This window comes from Amblyomma maculatum, chromosome 5 (genome assembly GCF_055883805.1).
Source record: "Amblyomma maculatum isolate TAMU_Amacu chromosome 5, ASM5588380v1, whole genome shotgun sequence".
Taxonomy (NCBI): Eukaryota; Metazoa; Arthropoda; class Arachnida; order Ixodida; family Ixodidae; genus Amblyomma; species Amblyomma maculatum.
In genome coordinates, this window is record NC_139348.1 from 6,123,923 (window position 1) to 6,138,722 (window position 14,800).

The 14,800-nt window shown below is 44.1% G+C and overlaps 1 long non-coding RNA gene across 1 annotated transcript; it reads left to right on the plus strand.

Annotated features, from left to right (window-relative positions):
- The first annotated feature begins 1,484 nt into the window (after nt 1–1,484).
- Nucleotides 1,485–9,724, plus strand: LOC146187693 (uncharacterized). The gene is made up of 4 exons (XR_014707391.1): nt 1,485–2,091; nt 2,788–2,949; nt 5,535–5,632; nt 9,092–9,724. It is a non-coding gene; the product is annotated as an uncharacterized LOC146187693 (long non-coding RNA).
- The last annotated feature ends 5,076 nt before the right edge of the window (nt 9,725–14,800 follow it).

A 14,800-nucleotide genomic window follows, 5' to 3' on the forward strand; every position in this document is an offset into this window, starting at 1 on the left:
ATTCTTTGGTACTTAGGAAGCCTAGTAGCCACTCATCAGAATATGCCATCACTTTTGTTGACTTGCGTTTCGCAACCTCTAAAACATATTTTAACAGCCAGCTGTTGAGAGGAAGGGCACTAACACTTCTTTCAAACTCTGTCCTTGAAGGTGTTCATTTTCATTTCACCTAGAGCTTTTACCAGCTTTGCCACCTTGTCCTTCGTACGTCAAACTGCTCGAGACATAGAAGTCTGTTTCTTAATTTTTTTCTTCTTCTTGACAGGGTGTTCTGAGTTAACTTTCGCAAGTATTTGCAGGCTATATGCATGTTGCATCAGAAATTATGGTACAGTTCGTCGCAAATTAAGTCCATTGTAGGTGGGAAAGGTCTTGGTAATAGGCTTCAATCCGCTGCCAGGACACAAGCTGAGTTTTGCAATGTCCTGAATAAGATTAATTACCTCTTCTGTCGACTTTACAGCTATCTCCTTGACTTTGTTTCCTCGAATGCACACAGCAGCATTCATGGCAGCTTCACCACTGCGATGGAACAGAACGTTGTCGATGGCGATTGCCTCCGGAGATTCGTCCTCGCTTGAGTGGCACTATGCGAATTTTCATTGCTCAACATCAGAAAGATCGACATTTGTCCCCAGTGGCGGTGGCATGCAGCTTTCTGCATTCCTGGAGCAGGCTCACGTCACACGATCCACCACCGCTGTATTCTTCAACTGACTCCACTGATGCTTCAGGATCAGTGCAATGTTTTTCTTTCTCTGCAGGTCTCCCTGCTGGCTGTTTTTGCTCGTACAAGTTGCGCTCCTTTCTCTTGAGAGGCAGGGGTTTCAACAAGTATTTTGGAGTGTCAGGAAACAGCGTTGAGATGGCATCCTTCGTGAGTTGCGTAACATCCCGTGGAATCTCAATTACCTTTACCTGTCTTAGAACTTCGCCCAATAAAGCAGGGTTTGAAGTGTCGCTCACAAACGTCGACACTAGCTTATTCGTGTTACAGTAATGTGAGGGCAACCCCGATCCGGATCATCCGATATTTATATATACCGATATTTATATCAACGTTCAGGATTTCCTGTCTGCAACTCACAAAATAATGAGGAAGATATTCGCCACTTAATTGTGGGTTTGCCCGCCACTGAAGCCGACAATATCGGCACCTGACAGCAGTGGGCCTTTCGCCGAGCAACCCATCTTCGTACATTGTTTGCACGCAAGGCCCTTATCATCGTTCTCTCTTGAATTTTATTAGAACACAGCCAACCTATTTTCTTTCATTTATTACGCCTTTTAATTTTTGTTTTACATATTCCTTTATGCCCTAGTTGAGACAATAAATAATGTTATTGCCTTTGCCGCCGCGCTTGATGTTGCGCTCCCACTCTTGCCTCTTCCCTGCGTCTTTCGGTGTCCTGAAGAGTGAGCCACATTTCACCTTGCACGAGCGCTACCCGGCCTTGCACCCGGGCAAGAAACACGTGCTATTACGCTTACCCCGTTTTCTGGACATGACGCGATCACATATCCATAAAAAAGGCACACTTGCACACATGCTAGCTAATTTGCGCGCATTCCGGCTCGCGAGCGAAAAAAAGGTGCACGTGGTGCACGAGCCTTCCACGGCACCAACGGATCAGCGCGGCGCAGACTCTCAGTACGGCACAACCGCCACAGCACCACGTACACAACGCGACCACGCTCCGAATGCGTACAGCGCCCCCTGCGCTTTCATCCGGGAAGCGGCCAACCGGTTCCGTAGGGAACCCCGCTCGGACGGCAGACTAGCAAATACTTCTAGGGACTCTAGTACCGCTGAACCGCTTTTGGGCCCAGCCTTCGCCACCATTCTACTTCCGCCATGCCTAGCCGCCAGGGCAGGGCATATACCATATACCTTGGGCAGGGTATGTGGCGTGCGCGGCAAATTTGGAAGATGGCGTCTTGCTGACGCTCATAGTCGATTTGTTCAAGCGGCGGGGCCTAGCGCCCGCCTGAACACCTGCGTCCTTCGGCGCTGCTCTTGGGACAGTGCGGCCATCGTGCCCCAGCTTGTCTTTCGTCTACCGCGTGACCACCTGCAGTCCGCAGAGAAAGGTGTTTGATAACAATACCTTCTGTCTCGTTTTGCTTTTTGCTGGGACGATGTTCGCTGAAAGCCTCAGCCAGCTTTTCTCTGTACTTAAGTAGGCGAACGTACGCGCGGAAAAAACCGCGTGCCAAGCGTTACACGACTCCAGTCAACATCACAGTAGAGCTGCCCGCTGCTGCGTTTTGCCCAGAGAGCAGTCTGCGTGGCAGCCCCGCCACTATAGTCGCATGCGCAGAGAAAGTTCTTTGATAACAAGATTTTGTCTTTCTTCGGCCGCAGGGGCATCTTCTCTTGAGCCAAAACAAAGTCAAATATAGTATGAGTTCGCAGTGCTATTACTTTTAAATAATTTTGTTTCTAGAATTAGAAGATAGTGTAAATGTCAGTAGTCATTTTCAATCGAGTCTATTTTGTGTACATATATTATATTTTCTTGTTAATAGATAGCCTCATATTGTAGAAGCAGTGCTCTTGCTAGAAAAACTTTTTCTAAATCAAGAAAGGCGGGTTGCACCATGCTGAGAGTCTTTGCTCATCTTACAACTGGACAGTTTATATTAATATAGAAACAATAGTCCTGTATGTTATTATTCTCGAGAATCATTTTGTCTGTGTACTTATGCAAAGTATGTTGCAAATCATAATTGTTTTGTGTACCCGTGATGAAGTTTTATGTGAAGTAATGTGGTTTTCACATGCAGGCTCAGACATGGGGGACATCCATCGAGTTGTGCTGGCAGTAGATGAAGAGTGCATTAGCATTGCAAGCATGGAGAAAGCAATGGCACTACTGCTTGGAGTTTTCTTCGTGTTCAATATCTCCTATCCACCTGGCGCCCTCTTACTATGGTGTTTTTGCAGAGGTAAATGAGTTTCAAATGATGGAAAAAAATCTTTTCATCAGGTGTTGTAATTTCTGTACTGGTTACATATTTAAGACATAAGTGTTACTATAAGGATAAAGCCCTTTAGTTGCTAGGAAATAAATAGAATTTCATCTCTAGTTTTTGAGCAATTTAATCATTGCTGAAGCTTTGTATATATTGGGTTCCATAGAACAACTTGCACAATTAATATTTTTTATTTTGATGACTGGGAAAGGTGAATAAACACATTGCACTTGGATCAACCATGCCATCATGAAACTGTTTGATGGCAATTGCTGAAGGGACTTGTAGAGCAACTGCTGGTTCATTCTTTGCCTGACTGTCATGCGTAAAAAAATTACTTAGCAGGTATTTAGCATGGCAAGATGGCAGTCTTAAATAATTTACACTAGTAAATATCATGCATATTAGTAATGCATTTTACATCATGTGCTTAATACATTTCTGACTTGCATAAAAATTTCTGAAAATGTACTGTCGCACTTAATATGCACTACAACGCACAAGATGCAGTAGGAGCTATGTTCTTGGCACACACTGACTATAGCCTTGCTCACAATTTATTCATTCAGTTGAAGAAATGGATAACAGAGTTAATTTATTATTTTTACAAGTTGCATGCTCTCCCTAAATGCTCACTAATTTATTGTTGCATGGATGCCAGAATTGATTCACTCGTGATGCGTTGCAACTCGTATTGAGCATGGCAGTACATTCTATTTACTTTGTTGAATAGGAAGCAACCAATTTGTTAATGAGACCTAACAGCCTCCTTTACTGAACTCTAGGTGATGTCCACGTAACTACCTGAAGGTTTTGAGTTCGCATCCTGTGTTTTGGGCTGATATTTAAGGCTTTCACGGTAATAATGTGAAAATGTTGTTTCATTGCTGTCGCTCATCGTCATATGTAGAGGCTGCTTCGATTTATTTAGCTGCATCTTGAAGTAAGTGAAGTCTTTTGCCCTAACTGCAACCTACTACTATTGAAGATTACCCTCTTTTCCTCTTGAAGCATGTATAGTAGAAAATGATTCTGTATAGTTGAGCATATTAAGAGTGTGAACATGTCTGCCATCAGGATGTCCCAAACATGTTTCTCTTCACCACTTCAGCATACTCAGCCTCAAAGAAGATTATGCACTATAAACATTCAAGGCATTCTAGACAATATGCCAAAATATATGAGTCACATTATATATGACATGGAAATGAATTTTGAGTATGTCAAGAATGATTTTCCTTGCCCCCTCCTTTCTAATTACTCTTGCTTCGTTAGTGTTGCAAAAATGAAATAACTGTTAAACCTAGCTTGCAATTATTTTGCAGGTATATCATGAGCACATCTTCCATATATTGTTATAAACTGAAGCAAATTCCCATAATTGTTTTTTTCACCTTTCCCACGACTTTTTAGTAGCCTTTATCTATGCATAATCAAACATTAAACACTATGCTGCTCAACAAAAATATTGATTTATTTATACCACGCATTACTTTTGATTAGGATAGCACATGTTACCTCAAATATCTCCATTACTGGCCTTGGTAGAACGAGAGAAAGAGGGTTTACACGGTATGATGGAGCACTGAACAAAGGTAAAGGGGGTACGCCTCAGTTCGCAGGTCGAGCCAACGTTTCGACAAGTGGACTTGTCTTCATCTAAGAACAAGGGTAAAGGGGGCAGAACTTAGTTCGCAGGTAGAGCCAACGTTTCTAAAAGTGGACTTGTCTTCGTTTAAGCCCAGACGAAGACAAGTCCACTTTTAGAAACGTTGGCTCTACCTGCGAACTAAGTTCTGCCCCCTTTACCCTTGTTCTTAGATGAAGACAAGTCCACTTGTCGAAACGTTGGCTCGACCTGCGAACTGAGGCGTACCCCCTTTACCTTTGTTCAGTGCTCCATCATACCGTGTAAACCCTCTTTCTCTCATTCTACCAAGGCCAGTAATGGAGATATTTGAGGTAACATGTGCTATCCTAATCAAAAGTAATGCGTGGTATAAATAAATCAATATTTTTGTTGAGCAGCATAGTGTTTAATGTTTGATTATGCATAGATAAAGGCTACTAAAAAGTCGTGGGAAAGGTGAAAAAAACAATTATGGGAATTTGCTTCAGTTTATAACAATATATGGAAGATGTGCCCATGATATACCTGCAAAATAATGGCAAGCTAGGTTTAACAATTATTTCGTTTTTGCAACACTAACGAAGCAAGAGTAATTAGAAAGGAGGGGGCAAGAAAAATAATTCTTGGCATACTCAAAATTCATTCCCATGCCATATTTCCATGTCATGCCAGACGAAGACAAGTCTACTTATCGAAACATTGGCTCGACTTGCGAACTGAGGCATACCCTCTTTATCCTCATCCAGTGCTCCTTCATACCATCACTGGCCTTGCCATTTTTAGACAAATTATTGAGTATATGCTGGAACTACTCCACGCATATCTTTACTTTCTTGCTTCTCCCACCTCTCTGCTTTTTAATGAACCATTGTTAGCAGCGTCGCTCACCAAATCAATCTTAATTTATTTTACTATTCATATTTTACAGGTACTTTGGAAAAATAAACCCTTTCAAGGGCCGAGAAAAGGGCCAGCCAGCGGTATTTCACCGAGGTCGTTGAGCTTGCTACCGGTGTTTTTACACTGGTGAGTTGACCTTTGAATTGATCACTGTCACTGTTATGTGGCTTGTGCTACTGTGATAGCTTATAGCAGTGGCTAGAGTTAATGCACATCTACACAATGCATTAGGATTTCCTTCACTCCTCTTAGTTCAAGGAACCTCATTCCTACATGAAAGGCTTTTTTAAAGAAAGTGTTGTTCAGTGTGACTTGATTGATGCACCATTCGACATGAAAGGCTAAGTTGCAAGTTGTGTAGTGCATTAAGATAGAATTCATTTGTATTATAAATTCGTCTGAGAATAAGGCGAGGAAATATTCGGCGGCAGCTGGTAGTTGCTGTGGTAGTTAAAGTAAATGGAAAAAAAACCTTTACTGTGTCTTGCAACTCCAAAAATTTGAATATCTGTAGTTGCTGAGATTTGAAGCAGGCAATGTGCAAAACGACCAACTATGTAGCAGTCAAAGGCGAAATTTCTGACCTGTGAGTTTTCCGACTCTCGATTATTTCGACATTTTCATGGAACCACAGCAGTAGTCATAGAACCAATGTTCTAAGTTTTTCACACCTTTTATATTCGCCGCAGTGCTGCTGCAAAGAGCCGAACCACTATATAATATGCAGAGTGGAAAGTCAATAATTCAGAATTCAAGGGGGCCGAAAATGTGATCAGACAGAAAATTTAATCCAGAAAGGAGCCTAATAAAAGCAAGTCTATTATCATCAGTGGGTTCATTCAGTACATACGAATGGCTGCAAGCTCTTACTGTTCTGAGATATCGTCCACTGCTAAAGCTTGCACTGCTCAAAGTTCTCAGAGCTCACATGTGCTTGCTTTCTTCACAAATACAACAATCTTGATTAATTCATCATTAAGAGATGAGGTAAATGCTTAGAATTTTTGAATAACCCTGTGAAACTGACAAGAACTGCCAAGAACATACAGCATCACAGTACTTTTGCCTAATGAACGCTCTGAATATTATTGAAAACCATGCGCCAAGGGCGATCTTTTTCCATTTAATCTAGTGTTCTGCTTTTGCACACATTCTTGGAAATGTTCAAGAAATGATTCAGAATTGTGAGTGCAATGCAATAGCAGTGGTGGCTTTTCACAGCTATAACTGCCATGTTTTGAAAGTGGTTAGCCACATGAACTACAAGACTATGCAGGGAAGTGTCCCACAAAATGTGGTCGTTCAGTGAGTTCAAAGAAAAAATATGTAGCGCAAAAAGACATGAACGCAAGTAGGAGAGACATGCAGTGCAACAGATGTTTATTTTAGTAAAGAAATGTTTTTATACCTTCATATCACAGTGGACCATCAGACATGCACTAGCAAAGCGTATCTGACATACACAAGTTCCCTTGACAACAGTGCGACCGAAGGGTTGCTTGCATAATTTTCTTTCGAAAGGGACGATCCACTGGGCTTCAATTATTTCACGTGCTAACCTGTTTTTATGCACATTTAAAATCGCACGTTTTCTGAGATGGGGAAAGCATTCACACACATGGAATTGGGTCGATAAACCTTTCCCGCACATGCTCTTAATGCCCAGCCCATGGTCCCAAAGCTTATCACTCAAGCATCTGCCCACTTGTGCTACATATTATTTGCCACAGCCCATAGGAGAGATAAATTGGATAGACAACATTTTCAGTGCAATAAATGGATTTTTCTTCAAGCCTCATTGTGCAGCTAACTGCCTTATTGAGTTTTGAAAACGTTTTCGTGCACAGATGACTCAACCTATAAGGAGCCGAAAAATAGAACTCTGCCACTGGGTTGCTGGGCTCAAAAGTAAATAGCGCAGTGATATAGCAGCAGAGCGGGTTTTTCGGCTCCTAACAAGTTGAGTCGTCTGTGCACAAAAACTTTTTCAGAGCTCAATAAGCCGGTTGGCTGCTGCACAAGGAAGCTTGGGGAAAATTTTGTTTATTGCTCCGAGAATGTTCCCTACCAAATTCCTCTTCCATGTGGCAAACAATATGTAGGAGAAATGGGCAGATGCCTGAATGATAAGCATCGGGACCATGGGCTGGACGTAGAAGAGCATTTGCGGGAAAAGTTTGTCGACTCACTGCCATGTGTGTGAATGCATTTCCCACCTCAGAAAGCCTGTGGTTTTAAAAGTGCATAAAAACAGGTTAACACGTAAAATAATTGAAACCCAGTGATTGTCCCTTTTCAAAGAAATTATGCAAGCAGCCCTTTGGTCGCACTTTGTCAAGGGAACTCGTGTATCTGTCAGATATGCTTTGCAAGTGCATGCCTGATGGTCCACTGTAATATGAAGGTATAAAAACCTTTCTTTACTAAAATAAACATTTGTTGGAAGTTCGCACTGTGTGTCTTGACCGTGTGTCCATGTCTTTTTCTGCTATGCTTCTTTCCTTTTATACCATGCACCAACAAGCCCAAGCATCTACCCTTGAGTGAACTCACAGTGGCAGGTTTATTTTGAGTCTAAACTTCGTCTAAGCCCATGTTTGCCTTAGTCTTGCAGAACCACTACAGCCATTGTCATCGATTACTGCTTGTCGTCTATGTAAACAATGTGCTGAGACAGTCAAGCATCAGAACGGAAACAAAACTGCGAATCTCTTGCTCCACCATGTTGGAAATTGGAAGTTTATGTAAAGTCATGTTTTTATTGTACAAAATTTGATTTTTCTAACCTTCCTGCAGCCCTAGTGAATCTGAAAAGTTTGTTGTCGGTCTTGTGGCGGTTGCAAATGTGCCTTGCGGGAGGGACAATTTGTTTCTCGGAGCTGGCCAGTTGAGTGAGATGGTACTGATGCATTCAACTAAGACTGTGCCTAAATTGCAGCATATGAACTGCCCCATAAGTGAAAGTTTGACCTTGAGGAATTTTAAGCATTTGTGCTCTTTAACTGAAAGAATCAGGCAAAGGAAGAAAATTGACCAATATAGTTGCCTTCACATGGGAAACATAAAAGTAATTGCATGAATATAATCTCAATGGTTTAGAGATGAAATGGTAATGAAGTGAGAAAATGAAGCCATTCCTTCCGACAGTGTAAAATGTTTACCTGAACTACGGTACTATAAAGAATTTGACTGTCATCTCAACTTTTGTGGTTCATCTTTGTTCAAATTGTTTATTTTCTAAGGCTTTGGGAAATAACAGCTGGGATAAGTGGACTTGGAAACTGGAATGTCGGGCTAGCTTGACAAAATCACAATCTCTCGCAGAATCAGGGAAGAGGCTGGACAAAATGACTCAAAGTTCATAAATACGAGTTGAACAGATTTCTGTTGTCTCATTTTATAGAAATTACTGGTATGCAATGATGGTAACAGAAGTTGCCCAAGTTTTGAATGTTTGTATTTTTTATATCCGAAGTTAGTTTCAGCATATGTTCGATGCTTTCTTATGGCCCCATATTGTTTTATTTAAATGCCCTAATATGATCATGCATCTAATATGAGTATACGTCATATTCTGTTTTCTAGATACACCGTGCATGATTTTGGGAAGAATCTGCGAGCAGCAAGCTGCAAGTTCAAAGTGTATTTTTACATTACATTTTAGCGCATTTATAACAATAAAGGTTTTTTGAAAGTGCTAATTTTTGTGACTTTAAAGATATTCTGCGAGTCAGTCTGCAGCTTGACAGCAGCAGCAGTGGAAGTCCTTGATTAAAAATAAAAAGGAACAGGCACAAAGTGTAACTTAAATTTTGCTCAGCTTCTTACAACCGAGGCTATAGGAAATTCTAAATGAATGTGTTTCAGATTCAAATAGCTGAAATGATATTGACGGATTCTTATAGGGTTATATTGATGGCTTAAATATGCTTTATGTTGAACGATAAAAAATGTTGAACTGATGCTGTACTGTAAAAAAAAGTGCTTAATGTCATTGGACCGTAAAGTGAAAACATGTCAGGTTGTCATACTGACGCTTTAAGTGTATTTCAAACTGACACAGCAGCCGTCAATATGACGGCACATTGTACAATGGCACATTGATGACTCCGTTGTATTCCTGGTTCACAAGCAGTACGTCAAAATGATTAACAACACCATCATGTGGGAATGACAGCCAGCCATCATACTGACGGCATAAGTGTATTATACCACATAATGAAATGAACCGTCATTTGAGAATGACGACCAACTGTCATATTTACAACTTAGTGCATTATATCAAAATAAGGAAATGCACAGTCATTTAGAAATGATGGTCAATTGTCATATTGACGGCTTAAATGTATTCCAGTTTGACAAGTAAACATCAAAATGACTAAAAGCACCTAAGTTGAAATGACGGATAATGCTTGGAAATAGAGCTGCCAAGAATTTTCCGTCATTTTGACCAATTTTTTTTACAGGACATCTAGTTCACAGTTTTTCACATGGACTAAAGAATGTAGCGGGGCGCTACCACGTTCCCGTAGTGTTTTCCGCTCCTCGAAAGTTGGCAGCAATCTGTTCGCAGGTGCAGAGCAGCAAGGATGATGGCGGAAAAAGAAGAAAACGAAATAATGAGTGTGGTATCAAGCACACAACCCCGTTTGTTCCTTGTGCCAGGGGAGTGGTTTACAAGGTGCCGTTTTCATGTGGTGCTTCGTGCATTGGACAAACCGGACGATGCGTCAACGAAAGATTGGGCGAACATTGGAGATTACTCGGTGGAGATTCCTTTGATAACTTTCCTAAGCATTGCCGCACGTGCGGCACGAATGATAAGAAAGCGAAGCTCAAATGCAAACCACTCTTCGATAAAACAACAATCATATTTAGGCGCAGGGATCAACTTGTGCGTGAGATTATGGAAGCTTTCCATATGCGCATTAGTGAGATAGGCGCGTAAATCAGACTGTCGTCCGCTTTTCTGATAGGAATTTCGATTATTGGCCAAATCCCAAAGATATTCTGTGTACGGGGAAAAGTAAGCGCAAAAAAAAAGAGAAACACAAGAGAGGAGACAGGACTTATATGACCTGTCTTTCTTTTTTTTGCGCTTACTTTTCCCCGTACGATCATGAACCAACTAGCCCAGCAACAAGTTTTACTGCAGTATATTCTGTGTAACACGCATTTTTTTCTTCTTGTCAGAAATATTTTGTGTTTTGTTCTTCCTTCCTATTTATTTGGGCTTACGTCTTGAATAAACTTTAGTTGTGAGATAGCGTTCGTTCTTGTTTTCCTTGTCTTTTTGTCCACGTGAGAACTGTTCAGTATACATGTCCACCAACTCGCCCAACCTTGCGCTCTCCTAAATGCTGAAAGTCAGCAGGTCTGCTTTGATAGCCGAGCAAAACAAAAGAATCGCAGCCTTGAAAACACCCGCTGCAATCTAAAAGAAGGTGTCGCCAAGAAAAATGTCCGTTTTGAAGAAAGAATAGGGGTCCTATACCGGAGGTATCTAGACCGCAGTTGAATGCAGTTCGACCAGCTGATTGTGCCTCAGTGCTATCGTCAGGATCTGTTGCGCTTGTCGCATGGAGGTTCGTGGTCGCGGCACATATATGTTAAAAAGACTAAGGACCGCTTATTGGAAGAGTACTAGTGGCCAGGCTGTTTTCAGGACACAGAAGAGTTTGTAAGGACATGCGACACCTGTCAGCATTGGGGAAACCTGGGGACAAATCGAGAGCGCCGTTGAATTTGGTGCCTGTCATTACGGAACCATTTAGACGACTCGTAATTGATACAGTGGGGCCCACTGCCGGTAGCAACCTCCGGGTACAGACATATTCTGACTTTTCCCCGCGGCAAAGTTCTCTGAGGCAGTCCCGCTTGAACTTATATATAGTCCAGTGGATCGATAGTTAATGCACTGCGGCCCATACTTGCGCGAGTTGGTTTTCCTGCGGAAATCCAATCAGATCAGGGCACAATGCTTACTATAGCACTTTGACCATAGCCTTTCTGGAAAGATGCGGGATAAAGCTCTTGCATAGCTCCGTGCACAGTCGTATTTCGTTGAGAATCTCCACTTCATCATGAAGCGGGTGTTGAGAGCAGTGTTTTGAGCGGAAAACTGCCTAGGAGCTCCGCGCCGCATGAGGCTACAGGGTTTTCGCCAACAGAGCTTGTGTACAGTCGGACACTGCGGTATCCACTTCGCATGCTTCGAGAATCGCGGGAAGGTCGTGGCGATGACTCAGTTGTGGCGATGACCCAGTCGTGGCGGAGTACATGCTTATAGGCTACTCAAACGTTTAAAAAGGGCGCAGGAGTTGTCAGAGGAAGCAGTGACCAAAACCCTACAGAGGGCTAAAATCTATCATGATCGGACAGCCAGGGCCCGTCACTTTCAGGTGGCCAATGAGGTAATGATTTTACGTCCATCGCTGAAAAACAAACTGGATTTGCAGTGGGAGAGCCCGGCACGGGTTGTTCAAAACTGTCGGATGTTGTACACGGTGAGTCTGCCAGGAAAACTGAAAGTGCACAGCAAGTTTATCATTGTAATCTGCTTAAACCCTACAGGCAAAGGGAAACAGTGGTGTGCATGATGGTGAACGTGCCCGAAGAGCTTCCGGGACTAGGTACAGTGACTAACAGGAAAGACATCGAACAACTAATTAGTGACTTCTATAAAGCACCGCTGTCGCCTGAGCAGAAAACCTAACTGCACGAGCTCTTTCGAGAGTTTCGAGGTCAATTCTCTGATAGGCCTGGTAGACTTCCGTCTTTACTCATGACATTGAACTTACCTCCTCCGAGCCAGTACGGTCCAAGGCATACCGTGTACCACCCCGCCAGCGCGATATTATGGAGCCTGGGGTAAAGAAAATGCTAGAGCTGGATTATACCTCCCCTTTGATTTTAGTTGAGGTACCGGACAAAGACCCTCGTCCTTGTGTCGACTATCAAAAGCTAAATTCCATTATTAAGGATCAAATTTATCCAATTCTGAACATCGAGGACCGATTCGAGAATGTTAGTGGCGCTCAGTTTATTTCCACACTAGACCTTGTCAGGGGTTACTGGCAGGTTCCACTCACAGAGCAGGCTACTAGGTATGCGGCATTTATTTCACCAATGGGAACTTTCCGTCCTAAAGTTTTGAGTTTTGGTTTAAAGAACGGGCCGAATTGCTTTTCAAGCCTCATGGACAGAGGGTTTGGGGGTTCCGAGGAATTCGCTCTGCCTTATTTAGACGATGTACCGGCATTCTCCGCATCCTGGTCTGAGCATATATGACACTTGCGGGCAGTGCTAACCTGCTTGCGCGAAGCAGGCTTGACGGTCAAAGCTCCCAAGTGTTAGTTGGCACGTGCCGAAGTTGTCAACCTCGATCACGTGATTGGACAGGGTAGTTGCCGCCCAAGATACGAAACTTCCCCTAGTCGCGCACAAAGACCGATATCTGGTCGTTCTTAGGTGTCGCCGGCTACTATCAGAGATACATCCCCGCAATGGGAAGTCTAGGAAATGAGCGCGGGATTTAAATGCGCATGACGCGGGCTCCACATCCCGTCGACGCGGCAGAATACGGGGTTAAGAGAGCATATGCTCTGGCACTAGTCGATGTATCACTTACAAAATTCAGCAACAATAAACGAAACAGGAACACCAGAGGAGGCAGAAGAGGCAGCTGTAGCTCTGGCGATTGTCACTACGAATTCCAAATTCATCTTTAGCGATTCGAAAACAGTCATTTGAAATTTCGCAAAAGGTAGAATTCATCAACTAGCAGCCGAAATTTTGAAGGCTTTTGACCACTCTAAAAATGCACGTTCGATCAAACGTTTGTGGGTTCCCGCACACGCGGGTACACCCTGAAAACGAGGCAGCGCACCATTATGCCAGAGGATTCGTCGTAGGCCGGGAGGTATGTTACCCCGAGCTAAGATCGGCTCTCTAGAGAGACCCCATGTGCAAAGGAATTGCAAATTGGTATAAAAACAACAGCCCCATTTTGGAGTGGGATAGCTTCAGGAGCCACTCGGGGCGTCCATCCGTGGCCAGATGGAGGCGCTCGAAGTGGCGAAGATTTGTTCGTCTGGCCAGGAGGTCCATGGGCCAGGCTCTTGCCTTCGCCAGAGCGGCCGAGACATGGCAGCCTTCGGCTAGGCCCAGGCACATCCGCATGGCAGCTCTCTGGCACCTCTCGATGACAAGTTGCTGCCGGTTGGTGAGGTGAACCAAGGGGAACGCATAGTGGTACTGCGCATCGGAGGCGCAACATTCGTGGGGTGATGCCACTGCCGCAGGCGAGGAGCTTCCAGACGGCTCCCTTGACGCGCTTGGCCTGGCGGCATGATGGACAGCAGGCCACAAGGTCCCGGTCGATCTGGAGGTCAAGGTAGCGAACGAGCCTGCTCCAGCGATATTCAGTACCTGAAATAGAAAAGGTACTCTTGCCTGGCCCCTGGTCGCGTGTTGTGCAGCATGGCCCCGATCTTGGATGGTGAGACCAAGCCCCACCCGGTCCAGCTAGCAGCTCACTCTGTCGATGGCCCGCTGACTGATCTTGGTAGTCTAGGGGCGCTGCGGTTGTAGCCCGCTGCACCAGATGACAATGTGGACGCGGTACCTCAGGCTATCAGGAAGACAGCTGGGATTTGCGCCAAGACCAGGTTTAAGAGCATGGGGTTCAGTACACTGCCATAGGGGACACCCTGTATGAGCCACCTGGGTGCACTGGTGGTGCTGCCAGCACAAACTAGGGATTACCTGTCCCACAGGAAGCCCTGGATATATTTCTGGAGGCTGGCAAGAGGCCTAAGGAGTCTAAAGCCTCCAGGATGGCCGCGTGCAGCACGCTGCCAAGTGCTTCACGAACGTCTAGGGGCGCGTGGTGAATCACGTGCTTGCGGGTTTTGGCCTCCTCCAAGGATGTCACAGCATACATGATGGCGTCCGCTGTGCATCTGTGACGAACCCGGACTTTTGGGCCGGAAGGAACTCTGAGCTTTGCTACCTATGAAATCCGCTCCGGGACAATGTACTCCATGATCTTTCCTGGAGCAGATGTGAGCGCCACCAACCGGTAATACTTCAGCCGGGAAGGGGGCTTCCCGGACTTGAGAACGGGAACGATGATGACCCCTCTCTAAGTCTCCGGGAGATCAGAAGTCCTAATACCATTGCCCATCTTGAGAAGGTTGTCCCACAATCTGCGGTAGCCGATACCATCCAGACTCGGGGCGCTGCAGCATCCACGGCTCTCTGTATGGAGGCTGCGAACTTCTCCCTGTTGAG